This window comes from Podarcis vaucheri (assembly GCF_965113315.1).
Source record: "Podarcis vaucheri genome assembly, chromosome: 2".
Lineage (NCBI taxonomy): Eukaryota > Metazoa > Chordata > Lepidosauria > Squamata > Lacertidae > Podarcis > Podarcis vaucheri.
The window spans coordinates 87639809-87656342 of NC_138760.1; the positions used below are offsets into that span (position 1 = coordinate 87639809).

Here is a 16534-nt window from a genome sequence, read left to right on the forward strand (position 1 = left end):
GCTAGATGGTACCGCATATGTCATATTTGTAGCAATTACGTATCTAGGAACTAACCAGAGCATCAACATAAGCCATTGTTTCCTGTGAGTATCTTTGGGTAGGGAAAGGGAAGTTGACAGTGATAAAGCCGGGGGGGGGGGACAAGCCCACGTTAAACCAGGCCTAAAGTGTGGTGGGTCTGGGCTTGACTCAGTATAGCAGGCATAGGCAAGCTCCAGCCCTCCAGATGTTCGGGACTACAATTCCCATCATACCTAGCTAACAGGACCAGTGGTCAGGGATGATGGGAACTGTAGTCCCGAACATCTGGAGGGCCAGAGTTTGCCTCTGCATGCAGTATAGGATCAGAACAGTCATGTGGAGCTGGCCTACGTAAACTTACATTTAAGCCACTTTTTTTTTTTTACCTTTCCCCCTTGCTGAAAAGCTGTTTTGAAGTAGGATCTGACTTTGCTAGATCGCCTTGAAAGAAAGCTTGTTAGCTTCATTTATTTAAATATTTAATCACTATTTAACTATGAAGCTGCTGCTGCTGATAACATACTTTTAAATATCCTTATTGTGCAGACCTCACACCCAATTCAAATAGTGGAGATCTGCATTCTGCATCATACCTTGGTACTGTCTTCAAGAGAAGACCCAAATAGCATTTTCAGTTCAGTAATGGGGGTTCAAAATATGATTTGTTGCAGCAACAAACATCTAACACAGCACTGCAACTCATTCAGCGCAGAGCTGTTGCATCGTTGCACGGAAGGGAAATGCAAGTGCTTAGTGATTGATACCTTTCAGGATGGTGTTTCTGGTAACCCTTTGCAGCATGTTAATTAGGTAGAGGGCAAGCCTTCAGCTGCTGCTTCCTCTATCATTGTAACAATCACAGAAAATGAAATGGAGATGACAGCTGACCTAAGGATTCCACTAGTGCAAAGCCAGCATATGATTTGGTCCTCTGTAATCAACACTCAACAGCAGGCTCTTAAGAGGAAAGAATCTTTGGCATGAATCAGGTCAAGTAAGTATGAAATGGCATATCTCTTTATACTGTGCAACTTGAGAGCAATGAAAATAATTAGCATTCCTTTTCACCGTGGGTATCACTGACTGGCTTTGAGTAAATATATTTCCTGAACTCTCCTCACCTTATCCCTTTCCAACATGACCCCAGTTATTCAAGTGGGGTAGCTTGCAGTTATGCAATACTTAAGCATCACTAAAACAAATGGAGCTTGCCACATGGCCAAGAGAATTGTGCTGTAAGGCATCAGTCACAGTTGGCATATAGCAGTGCTCTGTATACAGTTATGCAAGGAGAAACTTGTGTCGCAGCAGCTAAAGTAACATCCTGTCTTTGACCAAGTGCCTTTTAAAAGCTAAACAAACAAATAAAGCAAGTTTCAGGGGCCACTGCTACCCTGGGTTATAGAGGGGAACAGACTAAACCTGTGCATATTGTGTGAGAAGGTGGAAGGCTCTGCCCTGGGAAAGGATCTGTCCACAGTAATGCTTTCATTTATGTGTGTTCATATTATGCAGAAAAAAAGAGAATACATGCTAAAGAGCTAAGAACCAGTTGTTTTATAGTGCACACTACACTGCCAAATAGAACACTTAAATTAAAAAAGGAATAAATTGTCCAGTAGCACCTTAGAGACCAACTAAGTTTGTTCTGGGTACCCAGAACAAACCTAGTTGGTCTGTAAAGTGCTACTGGAGAATTTTTTAATATATTTTTTTCTGTCTGTGTCAGACCAACACAGCTACCTACCTGAATCTAGAAACAGAACACTTGTTAGTGTTCAGAAGAGGGTAGACCATGTTCATTTCCTTTCTGCGCTAATAGAGGTTCTAACAACTACCTCATGACACCCTGTGGAATACTAGAGCCACTGCACATTTTACATCCAGTAAGCTGTACTCTTAAAACGTTGGGGACAAGACAACCAAAAAGAATGAACTGAAAACATGCAATTAGAAGTGAGATCTTGGCCGTGCTCTTTCGTTACGATTCTATTATGCCATGTACACCAGAAACATTAATTTGAAACGTTATTCCCCTGTCATTTGCTTATTTCAATACATTTACATCTCCTTTCTCTTAGAGACGTTTCTAAACATGACACAAAATTTATCCAGGACAACAGGTCTAAAAATGTTATTCGCAGATGTAAAGGGCATATGCTGCAAAGTATAGGCACCTCCACTGATTCATAAATACCTTTAGACATGAAGCTCTGCACATAGCTTGAAGATAGCAGAAAAGGGATGTTACTGCTGGTGTAAAAGCCTGATAGCTTCATAACAGCAGCTTTGGTTGGAGGGGGCAGCAAGATTCAGATTCAGTAACTGAGAACTTTGCGCTCATATATTTAAATAAAAATATAAGAGATGACATTTCTTCTCCACCATTCCCTTTCACACCCAAGAAGATCTTCCTGTTGCTTTTTGATTCATAGAAATAAATGCAAAATTGGCACATATTAACAGGTGAGTGGCTGGCATTGGAATCTTCCATGCCGCTGGCCTCCCATCAGCCACATCACTGTGCATACTGGGAGGGGTGAGGTGGTGAGGTCAGCGCGGCACAAGCACAGCAGATATCTGCTGCTCTGTTTGCACCACACCAGATTCTCTGCTGCCTCTCCCGTCCCTTCTGGCTTGGGGAGGCTCCCTCTTGGAAATCCTGGCAAGCCACTGCCAGCCAGCATGGACAATACTGAGCTACATGGAGGTAGAAAGAAAAGGCTATCCAGAGTTGGAGTAACCTGTCCTGGAGTGACCCACGGAGAACAGGCAGACTGAATACCAGGGAGTCTGGGCAGGATGAAGGGCCTTCAAAGGTTCTGTTTCCTTAGGGAGGGGTTCCCTAAATAAAAGGGGAAGGCCAAATGTTGGATGAGAAAGGAGGCATTTACAAAACAAAAGGTGCTTTTGTTAAGTAACCAGAGGTAGGAAGCTAAGATTTCTGCCACACAGCAGCCACATGTGGGCTTAAGGAGCAAAGTGTGTGCTGAGTGCAACACTGAGTAAGACAGCTGTAAACAAAGCTTAAGGAGTTAAGAGTCACGTTCAGTGTACCGAAGAAGGCCGAGCACCTTGGCAGCAGACAATTCTACTCCTGCGCACACTTTATTGAGAGTATTCTTAGTGATTCTCAGAGGATTTACTGCAAGGACCTCAAGGACCCACCTCTCCCTATATAAACCATCCCAGACTCTGCATAAATCTGAGGCCGTTCTTCATGTGGCTCCTCCACATGAGGCCTGGAGGGTGGTAAAACAAGAACAGGGCTTTTCTGCAGTGGCTCCCCATTTGTGGAATGCTCTCCACTGGGAGGGTCGCTTGGCACCTTCATTATACAGTGGTACCTTGAGTTACAAACGCCTCAGGTTACAAACGCTTCAGCTTACAAACTCTGCTAACCTGGAAGACTTACCTTGAGTTGAGAACTTTGCCCCAGGATGAGAACTGAAATCATGTGCCGGCGGCACAGCAGCAGCAAGAGGCCCCATTAGCAAAAGCACGCCTCTAGTTAAGAACAGTTTCAGGTTAAGAACGGACCTCCCGAACGAATTAAGTTCGTAACTAGAAGTACCACTGTGTATTTTTAGGCACCACATAAAAATGTTCCTTATTAATCAGGCCTTTGGCTGATTAATATTCTACAGCCTTTTACATGGATTTGTGGGAAAGGAGGGTTATTGTTTTGCTGTTTTCATTTTAACTATTTACTTGTGTTTGTACCTTGCATTTTATTCGGTGAATTGCCCTGAGATCTTGTGATGATGGGCAGTATAATTTTTTCAATAACAATAGTAATAATAGTAATGTGTGCAATTAAGTAAATTAATTTGAAATTATCATAGCTAATCTATTAGTATTTAAGTGAAACCATGCAAACTATTTCACAAGTTGGTTACATAGAAATAGGGTACTGTTACCTGCTTTGTTTACACAGACATAGAGTTAAGGCATTTGGATTTAACCTTTGTGGTAAATAGATAAACTTTTAATAAATAACTGAAAAAGCAACAATGTTTAAGATTTGCATGTATATATGAAGGATATATATATTTTTATTCAATATCAGGTCTTTTAAAAAAGTTTAAATCAACACAAACACACTATATTATTATATTATATTATATTATATTATATTATATTATATTATATTATATTATATTATATTATATTATATTATATTATATTATATTATATTATATTATAATAATTTACCAGATAACAAGCAGCTGGCGTTGGTGTTAATTTTATTTCTCACCAGCATGGAAGCAGCTGACAAGACCAGACAAGCTGAACACCATATGCATTGCTAACATGTAATCTCTACCTGCTTTGGTTGCAGTGCTGTTGCACTATTACCTATGAAAATGACTTCACATAATCCTTTGGTATTTCAATAAATAGGTATAATCACAGCATTTAAAACTGCCACTATATCTATTAAAAATCATTAAAAACTTTCACACGCAATCTTTTCAATTATGCATCCTGTCAATAAACTTTTACGTGCTAATCTTGTCACTTTTTTGGCGAAAGGTTCAGGAATGCTTCTTAAATATTCAAAGGATTTAACTAAATCTCACCTGCAGACAAGCTTTATGATCCTATAGAAGCTTAAGTACTAAAAAAAATAACCTTCATTATCGAGTTTTAAGACAAAACGGTGTTTTGGAATTTGCAGGTAATGATAAAATGACATTACAACCATTAATGGAAAGTACCTCTTAAGGATTTGTTTTAAAATACGATGAGGAAGGGGGGGCATTCAGAGGTTTATTTGCAGTATTTTTATGAAACCTTGGTAATATAAACACAGGTCAATGTTTTCAATATTGTTTTCACTTACACAGTATTTTTTAATAACTGAGAAAAAACGTTTTAATTCTAAAGTTGATTTTGGATGCCTTGGCTTGGTTCTTCTCAGTGTCTAATTTCCTTTTAAAAAAATTAGTATTAAAATAAAGCAAGCTGGAACAAAGTGAATCCAAAATGAGCTATGCTACAAATTTAAAGCAAAGCCTACGCATGGAGTCCTAAAACCTCCTCAGTCCCATTTGTTTAAAAAGAACATTTCCTCTCCCCCTCCCCAATTACATTGCAATGTGAAACATTAATACTAAAATATTTTTTTAAATTGTTAATGTAGAATAAAATATATGAATTATAATATTCTCCTCTCCTTTTCCAACATCTGTTTTTCCTTCTTCTGGAGCTGCAGCCTTGTGGTTCCATAAGATAGGATTACCGTATTTTTCGCTCTATAAGACGCACCAGACCATAAGACGCACCTAGTTTTTGGAGGAGGAAAACAAGAAAAAAAATATTCTGAATCCCAGAAGCCAGAACAGCAAGAGGGATTGCTGCGCAGCGAAAGCAGAGATCCCTCTTGCTGTTCTGGCTTCTGGGATAGCTGCGCAGCCTGCATTCGCTCCATAAGATGCACACACATTTCCCCTTACTTTTTAGGAGGGAAAAAGTGAGTCTTATAGAGCAAAAAATACGGTAATTGTATCACCTACAAGATACTCTCTCCCAAAGACAGGGAGCGAAGCCTGCCCACAGAGAAGGAAACCTGATGCCATCTTTGCCATTGGATATCTAGGTGCCTATGCCCAGCTCAAGCTGATCATGCAGCCTCTCCTAGACCAGGATAGTCCACCTACATTAATCCATGTGCTGGTAACCTCTAGACTGGGCTATTGTACTGTACACTATGTGGGCCACCTATGAAAATGACATGGCAGACCCTCCAAGTGTTCCTATTCTCCAGGGATGTTCCAGATTTAGAGAAGCCATCCCAGTTTCTGATTTGATCCCAGAACATCCCTCTTTCCCTTAGGATGTCCCTATTTTTGTTGGAAGGTATGGAGTTATCCGACCCGAGTCACCTGAAGGCAATCCTGCATAGGGAAGTTTTTTAAAATGTTCAATGTTTTATTACGTTTTTATATATGTTGGAAGTTGCCCAGAGCAGAGCGCTGGGGCAACCCAGTAAGATGTGTGGGGTATATAAATAGTAAAATTATCATTATGGAATGGGACGTCCCCATTTTCATCGGAGAAATGTTGGAGGGGATGACATGGATATTATAACTGCTGCTGAATGTGGTAGCTGGGGTATGAAAAGGGGCTCCTGGTCACTCACATATAGCAAAAAAATAAATAAAAGAGTTTGCTACAATAATGCTACAATAATCTTTATTGTCATTGTCTGATACAGAACAACGAAATTGAAAAAATCTAGATCAGACATTCAAAAACAAACAAGCCTGCTATCCCAGCTATCCCAGCCTGGTTAGCCCCCTAAAAACTCTGATACCCCATAATTAAATACAATATACTACCATAGAGACTACCTTAAAGGTAAAGGGACCCCTGACCGTTAGGTCCTGTCGTGACCTACTCTGAGGTTGCGGCGCTTGTCTCGCTTTATTGGCCGAGGGAGCAGGTGTACAGCTTCCGGGTCATGTGGCCAGCATGACTAAGCCACTTCTGGCGAACCAGAGCAGCGCACGGAAACACCGTTTACCTTCCTGCTGGAGCGGTACCTATTTATCTACTTGCACTTTGACGTGCTTTCGAACTGCTAGGTTGGCAGGAGCAGGGACCGAGCAACGGGAGCTCACCGCGTCACAGGGATTCTAACCACCGACCTTCTGATCGGCAAGTCCTAGGCTCTGTGGTTTAACCCACAGCGCCACCCACATCCCCAGAGACTACCTTACACTATGTTTAAAACCAAAATCGCATTTGGATAGAAACTGTTTCTCAGGCGGCTAGTCCTAGTCTTTATAACCCTGTACCTTCTTCCAGAAGGCAGAAGCTGAAAGAGATCATTTCCGGGGTGCCCACTATCCTACACTATCTCTGCAGCTTTCTTATGACACCTGGAAGCGTAGATTTGATTTGCACTGACAGCCAGTGGTATTCTGGGCCTGATTCATGTGATGATAAAATAAAGCCTTTAATGATTTGGGCCTCAAGTATCTTAAAGAATACCTGTTCCCATATCAGCCTTCCTGGCTGTTAAGACCTGTAAAGGAAGCCCCTCAGAGTGTAAAGGTAGTCCCCTCAGAGAGCAAGATCTACACTGCAGGGACGTGGAGAAGAGCTTATCTGGAGCTGCTTCACAGTTTTGGAGTAGCCTCCCTTACTTATACAGTATTTTAATTCATTCAACAGGTAAACACGCACCTCTTTGCCCTGGCTTGTGTGAAAGGAATGAAATACATGGTATCATTTTATATCCACTTCTACTGCCTGTTTTATATGTGATTGTTCTTAATGTAATGATGCTGCTTGGTTTTTATCAAATGTTTAATGTTAATTGGGATTTAAATACCTGTTGTTTGCTGCCCTGCAACCCCTGGGTGAAAGGGTGGACTACAAATACATTCAATAAAATAATTTTCTCAACTGTTTGTAATTTGAATGAATGCTTAACTAGCTTCGTTAAGCAGATTTTATTCTCTACAGGAGAAAGGCTATATAGCTCTGTTTTAGGATCTGGGATAAGTCTGTCAAGTATTTAGTGCATAAAATCTTATTTCAGTTCAGGAGTTTATAATAGATAATATTTTTGTAGGTCTCTGCTTTTACATAGGTGTGCTTTGGACACAAAGTTATTTTTTTAGAAAATAAATGTGAGGAATTAATATGTATCTAGGTTTCGCCTCCTAAAAGTAATATGAAAAAAATGTAACGGACTGATAGACAGGCAGAACAGGAAACGTTTTTTTTGCAAGCCATCACTGATCTACAGCCAGAAACATACAGACTTGTGTGCGGTCATCACATGTCAAGCAGACAGGAAAGTATTTAAAATACTACATTAACAGATTTTACGGTAACAATTTAAGGACGTGATCCAATAACAGAAACTCTCAGCTACTCCCCCTGTCCTCGATCATTTTTCAGGATTAAAGACCTTGGCTTTAATTAACAAAATGTTTCCATTGCATACATAATTTGGTGCAACAATGTGACTTCTTAAGTCTAATGCATCTTATGAAAAAGGGGGGGGAGCTCTTAAAACACATTTAGCAGAGGAAACAAATGCATTTACAAAGACACTTTGTATTAATGGTGGGGAACCTTAGGTCATGGGGTGAAATGCAGACCTCCAGGTCCCTCTATCTGACCCTCAGATCTCTCCCTAGGCCACATCCCTCACTAGGCCTGCTTCTCACCCTCCATGTTTCTGCCAGCTTGGAATGTCTCCTCGAACTGTAATCATGTCTTTTGCTTTTCTTGATGGATGCTAGGCAGGGTTGTGGGAGCCTGTATAGCAGGCATAGGCAAACTCGGCCCTCCAGATGTTTTGGGACTACAATTCCCATCATCCTTGACCACTGGTCCTGTTAGCTAGGGATCATGAGAGTTGTAGTTCCAAAAAATCTGGTGGGCCAAGTTTGCCTATGCCTGGTGCATAGAAACTAGCCTCCCGTACAAAGGCAAATTTTATATTCATTGCTCTGCCCACTTTTCTCTCTGGCCCTGGCCACATGTGGCCCTTGGAAGGTTGCCCAGAAGGGAATGTGGCTCTTGGTTTCAAAAGGTTCCTCACCCCTGCTTTAAATGCTAGTGGCATGACAAAATGCTAGTGGCAAAAATATGCATTTAAAATTATCATTTTCATTCAACATTTGTTTGGCTCCCAAGTGCGTGCTAGGTATTGCGATGGGAAGGGATTCAGAAATAGCAGAGGTCTTGTTCGCTTGGCCTAATATGAAGGCAAGTGCTTGAAAAGGGAAATGGAACAAGGAGATAGCTAAGAAGCCCCAATGAAACCACTGCAAACTAGCAGCATAGGTGGCAGAGCAGGTGTTCATACCAGTTCAATAAAGGTTCTATGGAACAAAACAAATTTAGAGAAAGGGCTTGAAGGAATAAAGTCAGTTAATAACTTAGAGGGGAAAAGAGTGGGAGATGAGCACAGAGATGAAGTGGAAAGTAGGGCAAGAGACGCAAAGCAGTAGGTTTGCATTTACAAAGCACAGAATGTGGTCTTGCGAAAAGGAGGAGGAGAGAAAAGAACCATGAGCCTGAAGACAAGATGCTAGATTTAGCTTCTATGAGACATAAAATACTTTACTGAAATTTACTGAAATCAGATTTATCAGGAGACTTGAATACAGGTAAGAAGAGTATATTTTTACATTTGATATTTAGGTTTCGTCCATGTGCTACGTGTAGTATTTCTAATGCCACAAAATTACTCGTTATGTTGCTATGAGAGTAATTTCCCTTAATTCTTTATTTCCTTCTACAATTACACATCTGCCTACATATCCTAACATAACAGCAGGCTTTAATGGGTACCTTTGCTTGCTTGCTTCCCTGACGTTTTCCACAATTTCCCTTCTTCCTACGTGCCAAGGTTTGATTAAGAAATTCTCAAAATCATGTGAATGGTCTAACTTCTTCATCAGTGCAACGTTTACCACCTCACCTAAGTGCATATGTGGGTTTTCCAAATAGGGGGTCACAAATAAGGACCACAAAGTCAGAGATTTTTGTTTTAACTATCTCTGACGGTTAGGTCTCAGTTGCTTAGTTATTTAAATATGGTCATTCAGAATGCTGCAGCTTCATTTGGAGTTAATTATGAATAACATATTATGCTTTGGTACAAAGTATCTATACAATTTTTTCTAGTGATTAAGTCTAAAGCTGTAGGGCTCATTGGATTGGATGTCAATCCGATCCCATACTCCTTTCTATTTTCTAAGCATTTAGAGTGACAACAATGGTAGAAATCCAGAGGTTCTGGGAACAACAGACAGCTAGGTTTTGCATTCATGCACTATGACTATTAAGAACATTCTCCCCATATTTTGTTGGAAGCCACCCTGAGTGGCTGGGGAAATGCAGCAAGGTGGGCAGAGCATAAATTATAATTATGATTATGATCATTAGGTGGAGTGAAACAACCTCCTCAGATGTTGGGGATGGTGGCATTTGTCTCCTGGCTATTCCTCCACAGACCTTCAGTTACCCCCTTTCTATGGGTAGACAGTGTTGTTACATGTGCTGTTTTAACCCATCTAAGCAAACTTGTTGCTTCAGATGCAGTGGGGGATGCCATCCCATCGTCACTTTCCGAACAAGTTAGCTTCTGCACATGGGATGGGAAGTTGCCATCTTGTCCTTTGCTTCAGGCAGCAAAATGTTTTGGACTGGACTGGCTTGTTCCTAAGCGCATGGCTGGCATGGTGGAGCAGCAGCACTTACCCGACCTCCCGACTGAACACTGAGTAACTGGTTCTTACTGGGAGGGGCAGGGCAGCAGGGACATCTGCTACTTCCTAAATGGCGCTTCCATTTTCCCTCTCTTAAACTGTCACTATAGTTATAAGTGATACTCAACTTTTGTGTATAAGTGTGCCTGTTTTTGTAACTGAATCCAGTCCTTAATTCTACTGCAGTGGGATTTGTTAATGTTGCATTTAAAGTGCCGTATTTTTCGTCCCATAGGATGCACCGGCCCATAGGACGCACCTAGTTTTTTGGGGGGGAAATAAAGGAATTCCCCCCCTTTATTTCCCCCAAAAAACCAGGTTGGGGAATCCAAACCAGGTCGGGGAACAGCAGGATGGCAGCGCTCCGCCTCCCTGCTGTCCCCCGAGCTTGTGGGGCTGGCGCTGGGGAGAAGTGCGCTCCCTAGGCTGCGGATGTCTGCCCGAAGCGCGGGGCGCAGTGCTTCGGGGCACCCCGCGCTCCATGCAGCAGGCTGCTATCCGCAGCCTAGGGAGCCCTGCGGGAACTCCCGCAGGCTCCCCAGGCTTGCTGATAGCTTCCTGAAGCCTGGAGAGCAAGAGGGGTCGGTCCGCACCAACCCTTCTCGCTCTCCAAGCTTCAGCGAAAGCCTGCATTCGCCCCATAGGACGCACACAGATTTCCACTTCATTTTTGGAGGGGAAAAAGTGCGTCCTATAGGGCAAAAAATACGGTACTCCATTGCCAGTTTCTTATTTTATTGCATTTAACATTCAATATTGTTTCTGGATAAAAATCAGTGGTGACAGTTGCATCCACTTTTGGAGAAGTACTAGCACTGTGATCGTGAACACTACTACTTGGTAGTAAGCCCCACTGAATTCAATTAAGCTGACTTCCAAATAAGAATACTTAAGATTACAGCCTCTGAGACATCACTAAGCAGAATACTCCAGGGAAAGAGCTCTGTGTTCATTACTCAACATGTATACATTTTGCCCACAGAAAATGAAACATTTGCCACATAATTGTGGATCCAAAAAATGAGCACAAAGTAGATAAGGCGATTTATAAGACCATATTTTATGGGTCCAGCTTCTGCAAAAATTTGTACACTTTCACTAACATCTAATCCAAAGAAAGGTATCAACTTACCCACTTTGTCTTACTGAAATGGCCAGGCCAAATAAGGAATTCATTCCAGAAGCTTCACTCTTGAATAAGAACAAGCCAGCTAAACCAGAGCAATTACTGTATAAATGCAGTAAGTGAAGGTAGTGTCAACACAGGCATATGAGGTGTGACTCAAGAAGAATGTTCATTTTTTTGGGATAAACCACTCCTAAGAACAAGAGCCCTGTTCAGTAGTTCCAAAGGCCCCCTCCCTTATTTCAATTTCTGCAAATCAACCAAACAACATCAAGCATACAGCTGAGAGATCAAAGATCAGTGTAAACAAAGCCAAGGCAAGTTGGATCTTTATCTAGAGGAATCCACTTGCAGTGAGTTGGCCTACCTATTTTTACTTATTTTAAGACAAATTTCCAAAGGAATCTCACGAGACAGGAAATTAATAAGACATACCACACTCAGTCTGCTCTGTTGGGGTTAAATGTATATTTATTTTACCCTCCTCCAAGATATTCACAGCTCTAAAGTGTAAATTGAACAAGGAACTAATAAAAATCTAAATAGTGTTTCTAACATCTGACAGAGATACGACATAATTGAACGCCGATGTGCTTGTTGTCTCCACACATATTTCCATGACGATAACTTTCCAGCATGTGTTGGGGGGCAGGGCGGGCTGAGAACTATAGTAAAAAGCAGCCATTGACTACAGCGAGACTAATAAACAGACTTTACTGGAAAGCAGCTACTGCATATTGCATGAACATGAATAATCATTTACATTCCACTGATAATAAACTGGCAATAGTAGTAACGCAGGTGGAACAGCACATTTCAACCAATGATCAGCCCTCAAATAGCAGCATTATTCCATTCCTCCTATGTTACATTTGCATCCTGCCCCTTCTCTAAGAAGTTCAAAGCATTAAACAAAAGAGTTATCCCTTTTTTCCTGATAGGCTGTAGAAGCTGATAGAATCCACCTGATTCAAACAGAAATCGAACATCTTTTTTCCTCTCTCACTCCCCAGCTTGCTGGTTTGCTTCTGGTCCACACTACTGCAACCTTTCTAACTAACCACGAGCTGGAGAAGGGGCTCCACCCGTTTGCTGCCTCATACAGAACCCCTTTCCTTTATTTCTCCTAAAGGTCCATCACCCAGGCAATGATCTCATCAGGAAGCTAGCCTGGCTTAGACTGGGGACACGTGGCTCCAAACGAGGCTAGATTTGGGTGATCTCTCAGCCTAGCAGTGGATGCATTTTGGCTGCTTATTCTATAAACTAGCTTTACCTGTATACTTGCAACATGGAAGAGCTGCGAGACCCCGTTCATGTATATTTACTAAATTATATGCCGCACAAAAGAAATAAGCTAACGAAGATGTCAAACATTATTCTATTCTTAAAAGCAGAAATGCAATTTCCATGACTATAAAGATGGAAATAATTGAGAGAGCTATGGAATGTTGGAAGAGGAAGTAGGAAACCTGCAAACAATTAGTTTCTAAAGTACATTATTGGTTAAGTTCTGCTGGGGAAGGTGTGATACTTTTGTTACACACACAAAGAAATGGTAAGGGAAGGAAGGAAGGAAGGAAGGAAGGAAGGAAGGAAGGAAGGAAGGAAGGAAGGAAGGAAGCTTACCATAGCTTTGTATATAGCCTGACCCTGAACCACAGAAATTATGACTCTATTATTACTGACCCTGAATTGAAGGTTCTATCTGTTGTTCAGGATCACATGCAGTACTTCCTCTTAGTATGTTTTCATGGCTCTCTTTCCATTTGTGTAATCTGCACACAAGACAAGATTCTTGGAGATGTGAGATCTGCCAGATATGTGCTCATGCTCTGGGCTTCCTGGTCCAGAGTTGAACTGCCAGAGTAGAACCAGCTTGTTTGATGGTGGAGATTGTCATTCCTTCATTGAGGAAGATTGTGCCCAGCCTTTCCTGCATGAGACCAATCATCTGACTAGTACCACTTCATACGCATGAAGGATAAGGCTAATGGCTGCTAGTCATGAGATCCCAGATCAGAGACACCATGCTTCTGAATTCTAGTGGGAACAGCAGTAGGAAAGTTCTATTGCATCTGGTTGGTCACTGTGGGTAATAGGATGCTGATGCTTTTACTTTGATCCAGCAGGGCTTTTCTTATGCTCTGAATCGAACTTCTAAAATTGAAAGCATCTTGGCAGACATAGTGGTTGAATGGCACTGGAAGAAAGGCAGGGAAAGCAGAACCTTATTAATCCAGTTATTGAACCTCCAAGCAGCATCCAGGACTATCAATCATGGTATTCCTCTAGGTTACCTTCCTGTAAGTGAAAGAGGGGTGGAGGCACTGTGTATCAATAGCTCCAGCGATTCCTGGAAGATAAAGCCCAGGTGGTGGTCCTGGAAAGGGTAATTTGGTGCCACAGTGGTCCATCTTATCTCCTGTGTTATTGAACATTTACATGAAGCTGCTAGACAAAGCCATGCAGAGCTTTATAGCAAGGTATCAAGAGAATGCTGATTATATGCAGCTCTCTCTGTGTGTCTGTCTGTCCTCAGTTATTATTTACAGTGACGTCTGGTTACTAACAGATTCTACGCCTTCTCTTTTTAGACAACGAATGAGAGGCAGGTATATAGTAATTATAGGAAGAATACCTGGCTACTGATTGCACTCAAAGCAAGGAAAGGAAAGACATGAAAAGAATGCCAGGAGGATACTTGCCTTAGGGAGGGAGCTCCCCTCAAGCCAGTTGACATTTTTACAAGGTTGTTAAAGCTGCTCTGGGGCAGACTGTGTCAAGAGAAAAGGAGGGAGTCAAAACGCTCTTGTTCTGGGGACCTGGCTTCTGTTGCCAGACTTCAGATGAGGGAGAGCAGGAACATAACATAGAAATGAACTGCTGTGAGGAAGCTGGCCAAAAGAGGCCCATACCGATAACATCATAGCGTATCTGGGAATACTCATCCTCTCCTCACACCCCAATCCTAACCACCTTTATCTGGAAGTAAGTCTCATGGCTATCCGTGGAGCTTACTACCAAGTAAATGTACTTATGACTGCAGCCAACAGAGTGCGGGGCGGGGGGGGGAGACCCTACAGTTCTAAAAGGTTGGCATTTTTATGGCTGTTGCAATGATGTCCAAAATAAATGCTTTCCAAGCATAGCTAGACACCCACAAAACATGCAATATGATTGTTGTGCCAAAGTTATGAATGTGGCCATAAGTGTTGTGAAGATAGGGAATAGATGCATTCCACAGCTTTCAGGTTGAGTGGAGGCCAGCCAAGGTACTATTTTCCTAACGTTTCAGAACCAAAATGGGGGGAAATGGGACATCCGAATGCAGCCCAGCTCACTTTGATCTTAGAATTGAATCTGATTAAGTATTTAAATTATATTCAAGTGTATATTCAAGCAAACAAGGTTCAGATTCACTTTTGAATATGGCCTTCTTCTCCCCTCTGCCTAGTGAAACAGACCATTCTGCAACCACATATATTAACTCGGCGATAAGAAAATTATCGAAGCAATCTGACCAAATTGGACAGCAGGTTCTGTCCACATCTAGCAATAATGCAAATGAAGGATGTGAAGGGTAATACCTTTCTAAGAATGATTCAATATACCGTCGTATTTTTCCATCTATAAGACGCCCCCATGTATAAGACGCCCCCTGTTTGGGGGGGACTCAGATTTAAGAAAATGGGGGGAGATGACCCTGTGTATAAGACGCCCCCTAATTTTTGACATTATTTTTAAGGGGGGGACCTAGTCTTATACACGGAAAAATACGGTATATTTAAAAAAACCACTGGGTAACTGGAGGCTTCACATGGAAGACAGTGAGTTGAATGCATGATCGCTAACATTAAGACATTAATATCCTGAGTATTAAAATCTAGGAGAGAGACTCTTCTCATGTCCAGCTGAACCTCATTCTGGAACATGCCAGGAGACCTTTTCCATGGCCACGCCCAAGATTCAGAACTCATTGCCTGGGGAGAGTTGCTTTGCCCCCTCTCTGTTAGCCTTCCAATATCCCACTAAAACATTTTTATTCCAGGAAGCTTTTAATCTACTTCAGACGTGAGTTTAGTTGCTATTTTTTTATCTATTTACATTGTTCAAGAGGCTGCTGCTTTATATTTGTGTGTGTTACAGCTGTTGCTGTTTTATGGCTCCTTCTCTTATTTTTATTGTTATGTTGTTTGCCTTTCAGCTGTTAATATTGTTACTGTAATCCGCCTTGAACATCCATTACCACTGGAAAGGTGGTGTGTAAAATATTGAATTAATTAATTTAAAATGGATGAACAAACATAGATAAATGCAGAAGGTAATCGCGACAAGTTTTGGCAACAATGAAAATCCAATTCCTTCAATAAAACTTATTTTTAATATAAATATATTTCTGGGCTTATATAGCAAAACACAGCTACAGCAGTTATATTTGAAATGTGTGGTAATGGACCTTGCCAGTTGTGCCCCTGTGAGCAGCCCAGGCTGTTATAAGGCACAATACTGACTTGAGCAAAGAAGGGGCACAAATGGGGGGGAAACTGGAAGCAATTTATAAATACAAGCCCCAGTAAATAAAGCTCACAAAGCTGGTACGTTACAACCTACTAGGCAAAAATTTGGGATAGCACTGGCTGGTCTGCATCGCTGCTGCTGTAGCTGTATCAGTGCATCCTGCACAATGAGTCCCCAATCCAATAGTCATCTACAACTTTAGAACAAATAAGGTACACTCTACTTTATACTTTATCTTGTCAGAATTCTCCTCTCTGAGAAGATATATATATATATCCATTCAAAAATCCATTTATTAAATTTCTATCCCGCTCTTCCTTTCGAAGGAGCCCAGGTAGTCAAACAACAATAAAACACCTTGAAAACACATTGAAAACTAAGATTCTATTCCACCTACCCTTTGCCATAACTTACCTATGAGACTCATTTTGTACACACACCCCAACACCCACACAATAGATCCACTATATATTTTGAAGCTGCCATTTCTTTTTACCTGTAGGTTTTCATTTTCTGTTATTTCTGGCTGAAGGATCTCTAGTACCTGAGCTAAGATCATTCTCTTTTTGACACACCAGAGAGCTGCTGCTGTAATGAAATGAGTAGCCCATTTCCTATCTCTAG

At 41.4% G+C, this 16534-nt stretch overlaps 1 protein-coding gene and 1 long non-coding RNA gene across 12 annotated transcripts in view; one reads left to right on the forward strand and one right to left on the reverse strand.

Annotated features, from left to right (window-relative positions):
- The window catches only part of ERC2 (ELKS/RAB6-interacting/CAST family member 2), a 529811-nt gene that overhangs the window by 305317 nt on the left and 207960 nt on the right, over positions 1-16534 (reverse strand). The window lies entirely within an intron of this gene.
- The window catches only part of LOC309525531, a 382776-nt gene continuing 369689 nt past the window's right edge, over positions 3448-16534 (forward strand). The window contains exon 1 of the long non-coding RNA XR_014216388.1: positions 3448-3532. This is a non-coding gene — a long non-coding RNA (uncharacterized lncRNA). The remainder of the gene's footprint in view (positions 3533-16534) is intronic.